Source organism: Desmodus rotundus, chromosome 2 (assembly GCF_022682495.2).
Source record: "Desmodus rotundus isolate HL8 chromosome 2, HLdesRot8A.1, whole genome shotgun sequence".
Classification (NCBI taxonomy): domain Eukaryota; kingdom Metazoa; phylum Chordata; class Mammalia; order Chiroptera; family Phyllostomidae; genus Desmodus; species Desmodus rotundus.
In genome coordinates, this window is record NC_071388.1 from 51,577,985 (window position 1) to 51,592,576 (window position 14,592).

The following is a 14,592-nucleotide window of genomic DNA, read 5'->3' on the forward strand; positions in this document are numbered from 1 at the left end:
ACTGGGCTCTTTCCAGTTTCATGGACCTGCCCTGGCTTTTCCATCTTCCTCACTGTTTTCTGGATTATCTCCCATGTTTATCTGACCACACCCTCTACATCTTTCTTAACCCCATTTAAAACCACATCTCCCAGAGATCTTTCCTGATTCTCATCTCCATCCCTTTCCCCCAACACATACACAAACACACCACCACCACCACCACCACTACCACCACCCCACAAACAAGCTGGATATTACTTTGAATTCCTGCCTACAACTTTAGAGCCCTCTCTGTGCCTCTTCTCAAGTACTTAGTGCACTCTACTTATTTGCAGATGGATATTGTCTCCTTTCTAGAGCTGTGAGCCACCAAAGGGCTGGATCCTTGTGAGGATTCATTCTTTGTCCCTCCCACAGTGCCCAGCACAGACTACATGTCCTCTTAACCTGAGGATGTCAGCGCTGATGATTCAAAGACTGCATAAGAAGATACTGTGACAGAGCCCAGAAACACTCTTCAGAGAGGAGCTCAGAAGAGCAGGAATTGGCTACCTACTGAATGATGGGTAGGGCTTTGAGCTTGGCAGAAAATACACCTTGGACCAGAGGCAAATTTATGAAAAGATAGTCTTCAACTTCATCCAAGGAAGGACTCCTCTAGGGGAACAGTCCAGATTAGAATGGGCTGGCAAGAGGAGGGGTAAGGCACCCCAACTGGCAGTGAACCAGTCCTCTGGTTAGTTTCTGAGGCCTCAGTCTATTTACACTTAAGGTCTGCACATTAATAATTCCTTCATTAGACTCATGTTGCCCCTTGGCACCAGGAATGTGCATTTCCAGCCTCAGAAATGAAGGGTTTTCAGTAGGCAGCAGTTCTCCTCATGAGAGAGCCTCTGCTGAACCTGACTGCTGGCCAATTCCCTGAGAGTTGGCTGAGCACTGGCACATAGTGTACCACGGGCAAACTGGTGTGTGATTAGATTGGGGGTGGAAGATGTGGGAAGAGAAGATGATTGGGCAAGTGTCAGTCTAAAGAAATTCTAAAATGTTAAGGAGAGCCATTTCAGTACATTTCCTAATACATGCATGTGTACCTGAACACCCCTATGGAATGGGCCATTCTCCCTCCTGTCAGAAACTGGTAGCTCAGTCAAGGAGGGCTTCTCCCTTAGGGTGGGTGGAGGACTTGAGACAGCCCTGTGGGTCCCTCCTTTCCCTAATACTGATACTCTTTTGACCAGTCCACCTTCCCTGTGTTTTAAGTGGTGAAACAGAACGTCTACATAGCCTCCCTAAATGCCAGAATGTGCCAGGACTAGAGACAGACTCCTGCTCTTGGGCCTGAGTGCCAGGAGTGACAGAAGGGAAGGGGTGCTCACACCAGTAGAAGTTGGAACCACTGCCTTCCAGCCAGCAGTGAGCAGAGGACCCACCCCAGGAGCTGGGCCTAGAGTGGCTCTTCTGACTGCTTCCAATAATGTCCTTGAGAATAAAATACCTGCAGAGACCAACCCTCTTATCAATATGTCAGAACTGAGAGTTCCAGTCAAGATGGCACTGTGCTAACTTCCTCTCATGATTACATCAAAATTACACCTAAATTATAGAACAATCAACCTGAAGAACCACCTGAAATCTAGCTGAACAGAGGCCCTGTAACTAAGGATATAGAGAAGAAACCATGTTGAGACTAGTAGGAAGGGTAGAGATGCAAAATGGGAGCCCCCACACCCATGTGTGGCAATTAAGAATTAAGAGGGATCTCAGCTGCAGAGTTTCCCCCTGAGGTGTGAGGGGTTTCAGCCACATGCCAGGCTCCCAGCCTAAAGTATCAGTGCTGGGAAGAGGAGCCCACAAGGCATCTAACTGTGAAAATTAGCAGGGATTCTATCTATCCAAGTGAGACAAAAGGCTGCTGGGAACACATGTGTCCTCTTGGAAGGCCCACATACAGACTCTTGCTTGCAAGCACTCCCTCTGGGCCTGAGAGGAAGGACAACTGCAGAAGGACATCAATGGAAGGACCCTGGTTCCAGGGCGCCAGAATCTGAGTTGAGTGGCTGTAAGGCAAAGGCTGGAGAATCAGCCACCATTGTCCCTATGTTGAGCCCTCCCCCTACATGGCCAAATCTGAATCTGCACTAGTCTGTTGAAATCCACTAGCTCCATCCTGATGACTCTTTGAGACTCTGCCCCACCCAACTCACACACTGCTCGAGGCTCTTGTGGCAGCAGGCAGCCAGTCTCAGCCTGAGCTGCAATCTTTCTTTAAAAACTCTTGAGGCATTTCAAGCTCTGGGTGTGCCAGAGACATACAGAGAGTTGTGTGGTTTCAGGGCGACGGCTGGAGGATTGGCCATCATTGTCCCTGTGTTGAGCCCTACTCCCACATGGCCAGTGGGCAGGTGTCATCATTCCTGTGTTGAGCTCTCCCACCACACAGCCAAATATGAATCTGCATTAGTCTGGTGAACTCCACTAGCTCCACCCCAATGACTCCCTAGACCCTGCCCCACCACAATGGTCCACAGTTCCCAGGCAGGTGGCAGCTGGCCTCAATATATACTGTAACTTTTGCTGAGTAGCTGTAGGCTCAGCACTGGCACCAAATCTGAATCTGCATGAACACTACTTGCCTTACCCTGGTGACTCCCTGAGACCTTGCTTCACCCAGTTTATGTATCATCCAAGACTCTTTTAGCAACTGAGCCATACAAGCAGCTACAGATGGCAACAGGTCTTAGGCTGCCTTGGGCCTTTTGCCTGTTACTACTGACAGCCAGCCTTGGTTCACAATGCAACCTCTCCCATGTGCATTCCAGGTTCAGCATAGGCAGCTACTAACTACAGATTGCTTTGTAGGCTGCTAAGAGGTAGCCATAGCCTGGTCACAGGCAGAGTCTGGCACTGGGCTCCACCTAAGCCTCTCCTAAGAGGCCCCAGAACCAACACACCTCATGGCCAGTTTCAGACAACAACAGAACACCACCAGATTAGTTCCACAAGTGGCACAACCAAGGGAGATCTCAGCAAGCACCAGACCCCACTGGGGTGAATCTTGCTCCATGGGGGTCAGCCCTCCCATAGCAGCTCATATACTGTACTCATGGCTAATCCTAACAGCCAATCAGCCTGAGGGTCAATCCCACACACTGACATGCCAAAGCAATCAAGGCTCAACTATAATAGGAGGGTATACACAACCCACACAAGAAACACTCCCAGAGTACCCAGCTTAGGTGATCAGGAAGGATGCGCCACTGGGCCTCACAACACACCTACTACATAAGGCCACCTTCCAAGACTGGGAGATGTAGCAGATCTACCTAACACACAGAAACAAACACACAGAGACTGCCAAAATAATGAGACAAAGTACAGGAGGAATCTACAGAAAAAGAACTACATGAAATGAAGGCAAGCAATCTACCAGACACAGAGTTCAAAACCATGCTTATTAGGATGGTCAGGGAACTTAGTGAGAACTTCAACAAAGAGATAGTAAGCATAAAAAGGACATAGACACCATATAAAAGAGCCACTTAGAAATGAAGAACTTAATAACGGAAATGAAAAATACACTGGATGAAATCAACAGCAGATTAGATGAAGCTGAGGATCAAATCAGTGATTTCAAAGACAAGGTAGCAGAAAACATCTAATTGAAACAGAGAGAAGAAAACAGAATTTAAAAAATGAGGGTAGTTTAAAGTACCTCTGAGACATAATCAAGGATAACAATATTCACATCGTTGGGGAACCAAAAGGAGAAGGAGAGCAAAAGATTAAGAACTTATTTGAAGAAATAGTGACTGAAAACTTTCCTAACTTGGTGAAATAAAAAGACATACAAGTCCAGGAAGTGCAGAGAGTCCCAAACAAGATGAACCCAAAGAGGCCCACACCAAGATATATCATAATTAAAATGGCAAAGGTAAAGACAAAGAGAGGATCTCAAAAGCAGAAAGAGAAAGACAAGAGAGCTTCCATAAGACTTCAGCTGATTTCTCAATAAAAACTTTGCAGTCCAGAAAGGATTGGCATGAAAACTGATGAAAATCAAGGACATGCAATCAAGACTACTCCATCCAGCAAGGCTATCATTTAAAATTGGTGGAGAAATAAAGAACTTTCGAGACAAGAATAACCTAAAGGAGTTTGTCACCACCAAACCAGCATTACAAGAAATGTTAAAAGTTCTTTAAGAAGAAGACTAAGAAACATAAATATGAATATTAAAATGGAAACAACTACATGCAAATGCAAATGGTTAAATGCTCCAGTTAAAAGACATAGGGTAGCTGAATGGATAAAAAACCAAAGACCCATACATATGTTGTCTACAAGAGACACACTTCGGATCAAAAGACACACTCAGACTGAAAGTGAAGAGATGGAAAAAGGTATTTTATGCAAATGAAAATTTTTTAAAAAGCTGGGGTAGCAGTATTTCCATCAGATAAAATAGACATTAAAACCAAAAGACAAAGGACATTACACAATTATAAAAAGATCAATCCAACAAGAGCACATAACCCTTGTAATCATTTATGCGCCCAACACAGGACACCTAAATATATAAAGCAAATATTGACAGACATAAAGGGGCGGAGAGATCAGCAGTAGTACAGTCATAATAGGAAAATTTTAACGCTCAGTTGACATCCATGGATAGATCTTTCAGACAGAAAACCAACAAGGAAACAATGGCCTTAAATGACACACTAGATCAGATGGATTTAATTAATATTTTAGAGCATGTCACCCCAAAGCAGAACAGACATTCTTTTGAAGTGCATATGAAACATTTTCTATGACAGACCATGTTAGGATAAAAAAACAAAGCTCAGTAAATTAAAAAAAAATTGAAATCATGTTAACCATCTTTTCTGACTACAATGGTATGAAACTAGAAATCAATCTAAAGAAAAAAAGTCAAAAATACACAAAGATATGGAGACTAAATAACATGCTACTAAACAGTGAATGGGTTAACAATGAGATCAGGGAAGAAATCAAAAGATATCTTTCAACAAATGAAAATGAGAACACAATGACCCCCAAATCTGTGAGAGACAGCAAAAGCAGTTCTAAGGGGGAAATCATAGCATTACAGGCCTAACTCAAGAAACAAGAAAAATATCAAATAAACAACCTAATTTTACACTTAAAGGTACTAGAAAAAGAACAACAAAGAAGACCCAAAATGAGAAGAAGGAAATATTAAAGATCAGAGCAGAAATAAATGGAGTCTTAAAAAATACAAAATATTAATGAAACAAAGAGTAGATTTGTGAAAAAATAAACAAAACTTATAAAAGTTTAACCAGGAGAGAGAGAGAGAGAGAGAAATCCACATAAATAAAATTAGAAATAAAAGTAACAATGGACAACACCGAAATAAAAAGGATTATAAAAATACTATGAACAATTATATGCCAACAAATTGAATAATCTGGAAGAAATGGATAAATTCCTAGAAACATACAATCCTCCAAGACTTAATCAAGAAGAACAGAAAATCTGAACTAATTAGCACCAATGAAATAAAATCAGTAATCAAAAACCTCCCAAGAAACAAAAGTCCTGGACCACATGTCTTCACAGGTGAATTTTACAAAGCATACAAAGGAGAACTAACACTCATTCTTCGGAAACTATTTCAAAAAATTCAAGAAGGCTTCCAAGCTCATTTTACAAGACCATCATTAGCCTGATTCCAAAACAAAACAGACTTTTTAAAAAAAGAAAATTATAGGCCAATAAACATGATGAACATAGATGCAGAAATCCTCAACAAAATATTAGCAAATGGAATTCAGTACCATATTAAAAAAATCATATGCCATGATCAAATGGGATTTATTCCTGGGTTGAAAGTTTGGTTCAATATCTGCAAATCAATTAACCTGCTATACAAAATAAATAAAAGGAAGGATAGCTATCATTTGATTATATCCATAGATGCAGGCACAGCATTTGACAAAATCCTGTACCCATTTATGATAAAACCTCTCACTAAAGTGAAAATAAAGAGAACTTCCCTCAACATAATAAAGGCCGTGTATAACAAACCCACAGCTTTACATCATATGCAATGAAAAAAAGCCAAAAGCAACTTCCTTAAGATCAGGAACAAGACAAGGATGCTCCCTTTCACCACTTCTGGTCAACATAGTATTGGAAAGTCCTAGCTACAGCAATGAAACAAGAAAAAGAAATAAAAGGCACCCCAATTGGAAAGGAAAAAGTAAAATTGTCAATATTTGCAGATGACATGATACTATGTATATATAACCCAAAAGATTTCATGCACACACAAAAAAACAATTAGAACTAGTAAGCGAATTCAGTAAAGTAGCCAGATACAAAATTAATATTCAGAAGTTGGTTGCATTTTTATATACAAATAATGAACTGTCAGAAAGAGAAATTAAGAAAATAATCCCATTTGCAATTGCATCCAAAAAAATCAAAATACCTAGGAATAAATTTTAACCAAGGAGATAAAAGATTCATATTTGGAAAATTGTAAGACATTGAAGACTATACAAACAAGTGGAAGTATATACATGCTCATGGATTGGAATAATTAACATCATTAAAATGTCCATACAACCCAAAGCAATCTATATATTCAACACAATTCCTATTAAAATACCAATGGCATTTTTCACAGAACTGGAACAAATAACCCTAAAATTTATATTGAACCACAAAAGACCCTGAATGGCCACAGCAATCTTGAGACAGAAGAACAAATTTGGAGATATCACACTAGATTATATCAAACTATACTACAAGGCTATGGTAATAAAAATAGCATGGTACCAGCATAAAACAGACACATATATCAATGGAAGAGAATAAAAAGTCCAGAAATAAACCCAAGCCTATATGGTCATTAATATATGACAACGAAGGCAAAATATACAATGGGGTAAACATAGTCTATTCCATTGGTGTTGGGAATATTGGACAGATATAATCAAAATAATGAAACTAGACTACCTTCTTTGTCATATATTATACCATATATGTATATTATGTGTATGTATACATATTATATATACACATGTGTACACATTTATATGGTAATGTATATTGTACCATATAAAAGAAAAAACCCAAGAAGGATTAAAGACTTAAATGTGAGACCTAAAACTATGAAACTCTTAGAAGAAACCATAGGCAGTAAGCCCTCTGACATTGCTCTTAGTAATATTTTTTTTTCTAATCTATCTACTCAGAGAAGGGAAACAAAAGAAAAAATAAACCAATGGGACTACATCAAACTAAAAAGTTATTGCACAGCAAAGGAAATCATCAACAAGATGAAAAGACAACCTAATGAATTAGAGAGGATATTCAGCAAGGATAAATTCAATAAAAGGTTAAGATATAGAGAGAACCCTCAGGTACTATTGACGGATTGCAAATTGGTACAGCCACCATGGGAAACAGTATAAAGGTTGCTCAAAAAGTTAAAAATAGAACCTCCTATGACCCAACAATTTCATTTCTGTGTATTTATCTGAAAAAATCTAAAGCACTAATGCAAAATAATATATGCACTTCCATATTCATTGCAACATTATTTACAATACCCAAGATATGGAAGCAACCTAAGTGCCCATCAATAGACAATTGAATTAAAAAAGTTGTGGTACATGTGTACAATGGAATATTACTTGGTCATAAGAAAAAATGAAATCTTACCATTTATGACAACATGGAGGGACCTAGAGCATATTATGCTAGACGAAATAAGTCAGACACACAAAGACAAATACCATAGGATTTCACTTATCTGTGGAATCTAAAGAACAAAATAAGTAAACAAGCAAAACAGAAACTGACTCATCAATACAGAGAACAGAGGATTGCCAGATGGGAGGGGGCTGGGAGGCTGGGTGAGAAAAGGTGAAAGGATTAAGAAGTACAAATTTGTAGTTACAAAATAGTCACAGGGATGTAAAGTACAGCACAAGGAATATAGTTAGTAATATTTCAATAACTAGGTACAGTGCCAGGTGGGTACTAGAATGATCAGAGGGAATCACATCATAAATTATATACATTTCTAACCACTATGCTATATACCTGAAACTAATATAAAATAATACTGAATGTCAACTGTAACTGAAAAAAAAGAGAAAGTGCCCTAAAATTGACTATAGTGATGGCTGTACCTATCTACAAATATAACAAAAAACACTTAATTCTATACTTTAATGGGTGCATTTTATGATATTTGAATTATATCTCAATAAAGCTTTTCCAAAGACACACACACAAAGCCAAACCTGCACATCCTATAGGGCCCCTCTCAGATGCTACCTCTCCTTCTTGTCTTTCCATAAACATCCCTACTCTAACCCAAATTGAGCTCATGCTCTCTCAGGAACTTTAAACTTTTTCATGGCTCTGGTCAGGCTTCTTCTGGAATTCTTCTAGTTAGATGTGTACAGACCTTCTCGATGACCCCGACCATAAACTCCTTAGGCTCCTATTATTCCTTCTCCCCACTCCCACCCTCAGTACCCAGCCCAGGACCCAGTTCAAATGCAGCATTTCACAAACATGAGTTGGATTAATGATATCCCTTTGCCCTTCCCCCTCATCAGCATGACAAGACCATCTTGCTTTCTTACTGGTCAGCACCAGCTCCTTCCTGATAAAGCAGACATAGCTTCAAGACCTAGGAAGAAAGTTTCAATGCCCCCTCCGCCCCTTGGTTTTCCATTGCCTATAGAAAAGTCAGATTGTTCTGCCCAGAATTCAGGTACTTTACATCATGACCCCAGTCATTCTAGTCTCATTTTGTGCTAGATCTTCAAACCACTAGCTACCTTGGAGCCATTTCTGCTCTCAGAATATGCCCAACTCATCCCACCTACAGGTCTTTGTTCCAGCTACTGAAACATCATTGGTTTATGATGGATTCTCAGACCCTGAGATAAAGATTCAAATAAAAGGGGTAGTGAAGATGATCAAGAAAATACCAGTAGGATAGTGAGGAAGGAAATTAATGAAGGGAATATTATTGACTAGGTTCCCATTGTGGGCAGCTAAGGTTTGATTCTACTGGGAACTCTGGGAAACAGTGTAGAACCCACTTCAGAGTTGTTCCCACCTGAGAGTAGAGGAAACCAGGGTCTCTATCCACCAGCTCTCATCAGTCATTGGTGGTGGGGTTGTGCAGGGGAAGTGGGAGGTACTGATTCTGCAGCACTTGAGTCCAGCTTGCATGGGAATGGTGACTGCCATGGGGTGGTGGCCCATGCACCAGGAGTGAGTGTTGCCCTCCTTCTTTCCCTGCCTCTCTCCCCTCCCCTACTACCATTTTTTAGCTTTTCCAAATGGCCCACTCACCAAAGTGCAATGCCACTTCCTCCAAAAAGCTTTTCTGATCTTCAGACATCAATGGCTTTTCTGGTGTCACAGAAAATGACAGCACAACTCTTACAAAATCCTCTTGTTCCTGCCTTTAGGTTTTTGCCTTCACTCAGCTGGGAGGTTAAAGGCTGGGTTGGCCCCTGGGTAGTGTGGTGGTGACACTCGCCCTCCTGCCTTGATTTCTTTCTGCTTTACACACCGTGGTGTCTGTGACTTGTACACTCACGGCAGGTCCTTAAGTGTGTGAACACTGGAAGTTAGAAAATACTTCTTTAAAGTGCCCTTTGGTACTATTGCCTGAATCTGTTCTTACTGCAAAAATGAAAATTTAAAGATTGTTATTTGAAACAGCACATGGAAATTGCTGTGTTTTATATATATATTAACAGCTTTATTTGCATATGGTCATATAAAAATAAGAATAAATAACTAAACCCAACTGCTCTAAGTGCCCTGGACCTGTGATGTGTGAGATACTGAAAGCATCTACTCTTGCTCTGTAAAAAGAGGGGAGAATGCAAATGAAAGAAAACAAGGAAGAAAAGAGGAAGCCGAAACCCACAGGGGGTAAAAATGGCAGCATGTGAGAAGTAAAGTGGTTTCTACCAGCCCTGAAGTGACCCACAGAAGTGAAGTGAAGTGAAGGACAGACTGGCATAAGGCAATTTTACTCTGTTTCCCCAAAACAACTTTACTGAGTGTTGCAGGGAACTCAGGAAAAGAGCTGGCTCACATGCAGTCTTCCGATGGGTGTAAAGAGGAATGGGGAGTTGCCTCAGCTCAGCTGCTGTAACGGAATTCCATAGACTGGGCAGCTTAAACAGTAGAAGTTTATTTCTTACATTTCTAGAGGTGTGAAGTCCAAGAGCAAGTTACTAGGAGATTTGATATCTGGTGAGGGCTTTCTTCATGTTTCATAGAAGGCCATCTGCTCATTGTGGAAGGAGTTCAGGGTCCCACTGGGGTCTGTTTTATAAGGGCACTAATCTGATTCATGAGGGCTCCACTTTCATAACCTAATTAGCTCCCAAAGGTCCCACCTCCTAATACCAGCACATTGGGGGTTAGGCTTCAACATATGAATTGGGTAGGGGGTACACATTCAGTCTCTAGCAGAAGCCAGTAGCTGTGGTTGATAGATTAGGAAGCTGGAGCTTCTATTGTACTAGATCACAGAAGTCTGAGACAGCACGTGATTAAATGGGGACCTGCTTGCAAATAGATCTGTATCTAGTTCATGAGTCACCAAGTTTGCCCCTCTTGAGATCAAGTATCCACATGATTGTGTTTCCTGAGGAGTAAGGTTCTCACTTGCTTGTTGACTATTTCTGAAGGTCAGATACATTTCTCACAGTGGGTAGGAAATCCAGAAGGCTGACTCAGTGTTCTCTAAAATTAGGAAGCACCTCTGTCCACCAGAGTCACCCACTAATGAGAGTGGTAACAGAGACTCAGTGAGCATGAAACCAGAACATTGTGAAGACCTCTCCAGTCTCCTCTCTCCTGGTGGCCCTCAGACCCTCCTTACCTCCTCTTCATTAGTTCCTCTGGTTAATCCTTGTCCCAGAGCCCAAGAATATATGAGTTTTGTTCTAGACTTAAAGGGGACAGTTACAGACACATATACGTTTTCAGGTGAGGAGTGGGTTCCTGGAAAGGAAAAAATACCTACTAAAACCATTCTTATATTGCTACTTATCCACCCACTCAGGAGAGAAAATGTTTTTGCCAGAGAATTATAATAGAGATTCACACCTACCTCCTTTCCTCCATTCAAAAATCCTACCCATTACTCAACCACATTTCAAACACCACCTACCTGTGAAGTACGTCTGATCTCCAGCCAGTCATAATGCTCTGTACTGAGAGCTCCCCACACTGTGCCTTTGCTACTGCAATCACAATATCTTTACTGTGTTACTCATGACTAGACTGCAGAGCCTGGGGGGCAGGAGTGGGTCTGGTTCATCTTTGTCCTACTTCACCGCAGCTCCACCCCCACCCCCAGGGCCTGGCCAAGACAGGAAGAAAGCTGGGTAAATTGAGTTCTAGGATAAAAGGAAGTATAGCCAGGAGTATGACTTGGCTCAAAGGGATTTCAGTCCAACTTCCCAAGAAGCCACTGGCCAAGCTTGGAGTTTGGAAAGCTGTCATCTACCTGGCCCCGGGCCAGACCTCCCCTCTGGGGCCACTGGCAAGAACCCAGTTTCCTCTTTTATTGTAGCCCTGGCACAACATTCTTGTGCTCATCATGCTGTTCTTGAGGAGGTTTCTTCTTGTACTTATGAAGACAGAGTTGGGAAAGACTATTGTAAAGTCCTGTAAGTGCAGAGCTGAAGGTGGGCTCTCATCTCAGGCTGCTGTCCCCTTCTACAGTGTGCCTGCTGGGCAGACATCCAGCCTTGGCTTGAGCAACACTACTCATGGGGAGTTCATGTCCCCTTGGATGGCTGAGTCTGGGGGACACTTTCCTTAGATTCACATCCACCCTTGGAGCCCAACTCTACCCTCAGGGGCTGCACAGAACAATCTGCTTCCTCTTCCCCAGAGAAGTCTTCAAGTGTTTGGGGACAGCTCTCTTGTCCTCTTGAGTCTTCCTTCGACAGACTAAACGGCCTCAGCTCTTATGCTGTTTTCACTTGTCCCACCAAGGCTATAGTATTGAAGTGTTCTTGAAAGAACATTCTCCCCAAGGTGAAATAGAAATGAGCAGTCATGTTGGTGCTGACCTGACCCCTTGCTGCATCTCAGCAAGAATAAATACTTGCATGTTTCTCCAGTGGTGCAGAAATAATTGGCGAGAGTCAAATTCATACACACACCTGCTCAAATCATGCCAACAGGAGAGTGTGCAAGTTTGAACAGAAAACAGAAGGTCAGCTCCCGATTCAGTTGTTCCTTTTTTTCCTTTAAATATAGCTGAGTGTAAAGTAAGGAGCCTGAGAGCCAATAACTCAATTGAAAACTGTCCTTTGAGAACTTTGAAGCAGGACCTGCGGGACCAGAATGTGGACCCACCAGGTTACAGACCATCTCAATAGCAAAAAGGTGAAACTGATGTAGGGAAGTTCCTGAAGAGGTTCTGTTTTAGTGGAGCACTTCTCAGTCTCGTTTCCCACAGCCTTCCCTCCAGAGAGCCCTGGAAGTGTTCCATAGGTCAGATCTCTTAAAAATAAATTGTAAAAATTTCACTAGAATTTTTCCTTCCTCCCTTCCTTCCTTCCCTCCTTTCCTCTCCTTTTTTCCTTCCTTCCTTCCTTCCTTCCTTCCTTCCTTCCTCCCTTCCTCCTTCCTTCACCATATTCCAAAATGTCTTTGAGTTAACAAATGCCTAATATTTTTCTGGTTCTGTGCTTTAAATAGAACTGAATTGCTCATTGCTTCACATAAGTAACCATTTATTTAGGTCTAAAATCTTTTCTGAGATGAAGAGTTTGGGCCAAAGATAAACCTGCAGTACTAAAGTTTAATCTGTAATCAAATTAAATATCACAGTATTAGATTAATTTCAGCCCTACACACCCACTATTATTTCAATCTATTAATTTTTAACACTGGTACAAAATCTTCTCTGAAAGTGTATTTGATGTGATATATTATATAGATATATCTATGTAAGGACTCTTAATGGCCTCTTTAATGAAAAGATTAAGCAAAAGTTGCTTTAAATTTTAAGAGTCTTCATTACATCATTCTTAAATCCAATCAGTGATAACTTTTGAAAGGCAATAATGAACTGCTGGTAACATCTTCATTTTTGCTTGTTTCTTTCTTTTTTTCTTTTTTAAGATTTTATTTATTTATTTTTAGACAGAGGAGAAGGGAGGGAGAGAGGGAGAAAAACATCAATGTGCGGTTGCCTTTCACTCGCCCCCTACTGGGGACCTGGCCCGCAACCCAGGCATGTGCCTTGATGGGGAATAGAACCAGCGACTCTTTGGTTCACAGGCCAGTGCCCAATGCAGTGAGCCACACCAGCCAGGCCATTTTTGTTTGTTTCTAAGTCCAGGGACAGGTAGGTGATGAGAACGCATGCTCAGATCATACAAATCCTAGAAGACTTTCTAGTTTGTAAAAAAGAATGTCTCCTCTCCTTCCTCAACATCACAGCACCGGGACCTTGCCCAGCTTCATCCTACAGTCTTGTATATCACCTGAAGGAGAAAGTCAATTTTGCTACCTGCTTAAGGCTTGAAATGAGCATGATTCATATGAACAGCTTACTGCGTGTCAAAAGTATAAATCCTGGCCTCTGAGAGTCTAAGGAAAAGGTTGGGGAGGGGAATCAAGGAAGATTTCTTAAGGTAAGGTGGTCGCTCTCTCCCAAGTGTTCTTCCTGAGAGCTTCAGTGGCTGGAAGAGCCTTTCTTGCCCCTTCAAGTGGAGTTAGAAACAGGTCCATCCTGCAGGTGGAGCGGCAGCTGGGGCCCTGCACTTTGAGGGGTGGTGCTTGGGGCATGGGTCACTGAACGCTATGTCTCTTTTCTGACCCCTCTGAAGCTCAATTTGAAATATCTGTCATGCCTGATATCCCAAGGAGCCTGTGAAGATGCTGATGGTGCAGCTTCCTTGCAAGCGCAATACCCTTGCAGCTGGTGGAGCCACGCTGGCCCCACCCTTCTAAGGGGAACCCTGTTTGGAAGGTGGCCTCTGGAAAGCCTCACTCCATCATGCGCTGAGTGATTGCTCTCAGCTCAACCAACATGATTGTTTGGATTAGTCTCCGTTCTGGGACTTGAGGAATTCAGAAATCAATCCTAATGATAGTAACACAGTAGCTAATATAATCTATGCTCAAAAGCCGAAGTAAATTAGCTGGCACAGTTCTTATTCAACATTTTGTTTAGCAAATAAAGAGATCACTTGCAGGCAAAGGTACATGGAGTATGTGGCAGAAATGGTTAAAAGCCAGGAAGACGGAGTCCTTCCCAGGGTGGGATGGGTTGTAATGAGGAGGAGCTGCTCAGGGATTCAAACTGGAGAGTGCGCACCTGCGGAGCAGAAGCCTCTCAGGTTGCAGGCGGAGGGCTGGAGAAACAGAGAGAGGATGTAGGGACAGTGTCCAGGCTGGCTGAAGGCCTGGCCTCCTCCTGGAACTGGAGCTTCCGTGTTTGCAGTTAGACTTCTAGGGGCTTCTAACACATTTCTGAGACTAGGCTGGACAGATCTAAAGGAGCTAGGAAAGCATGAAAGAGAGATTACAGAGGGAGAA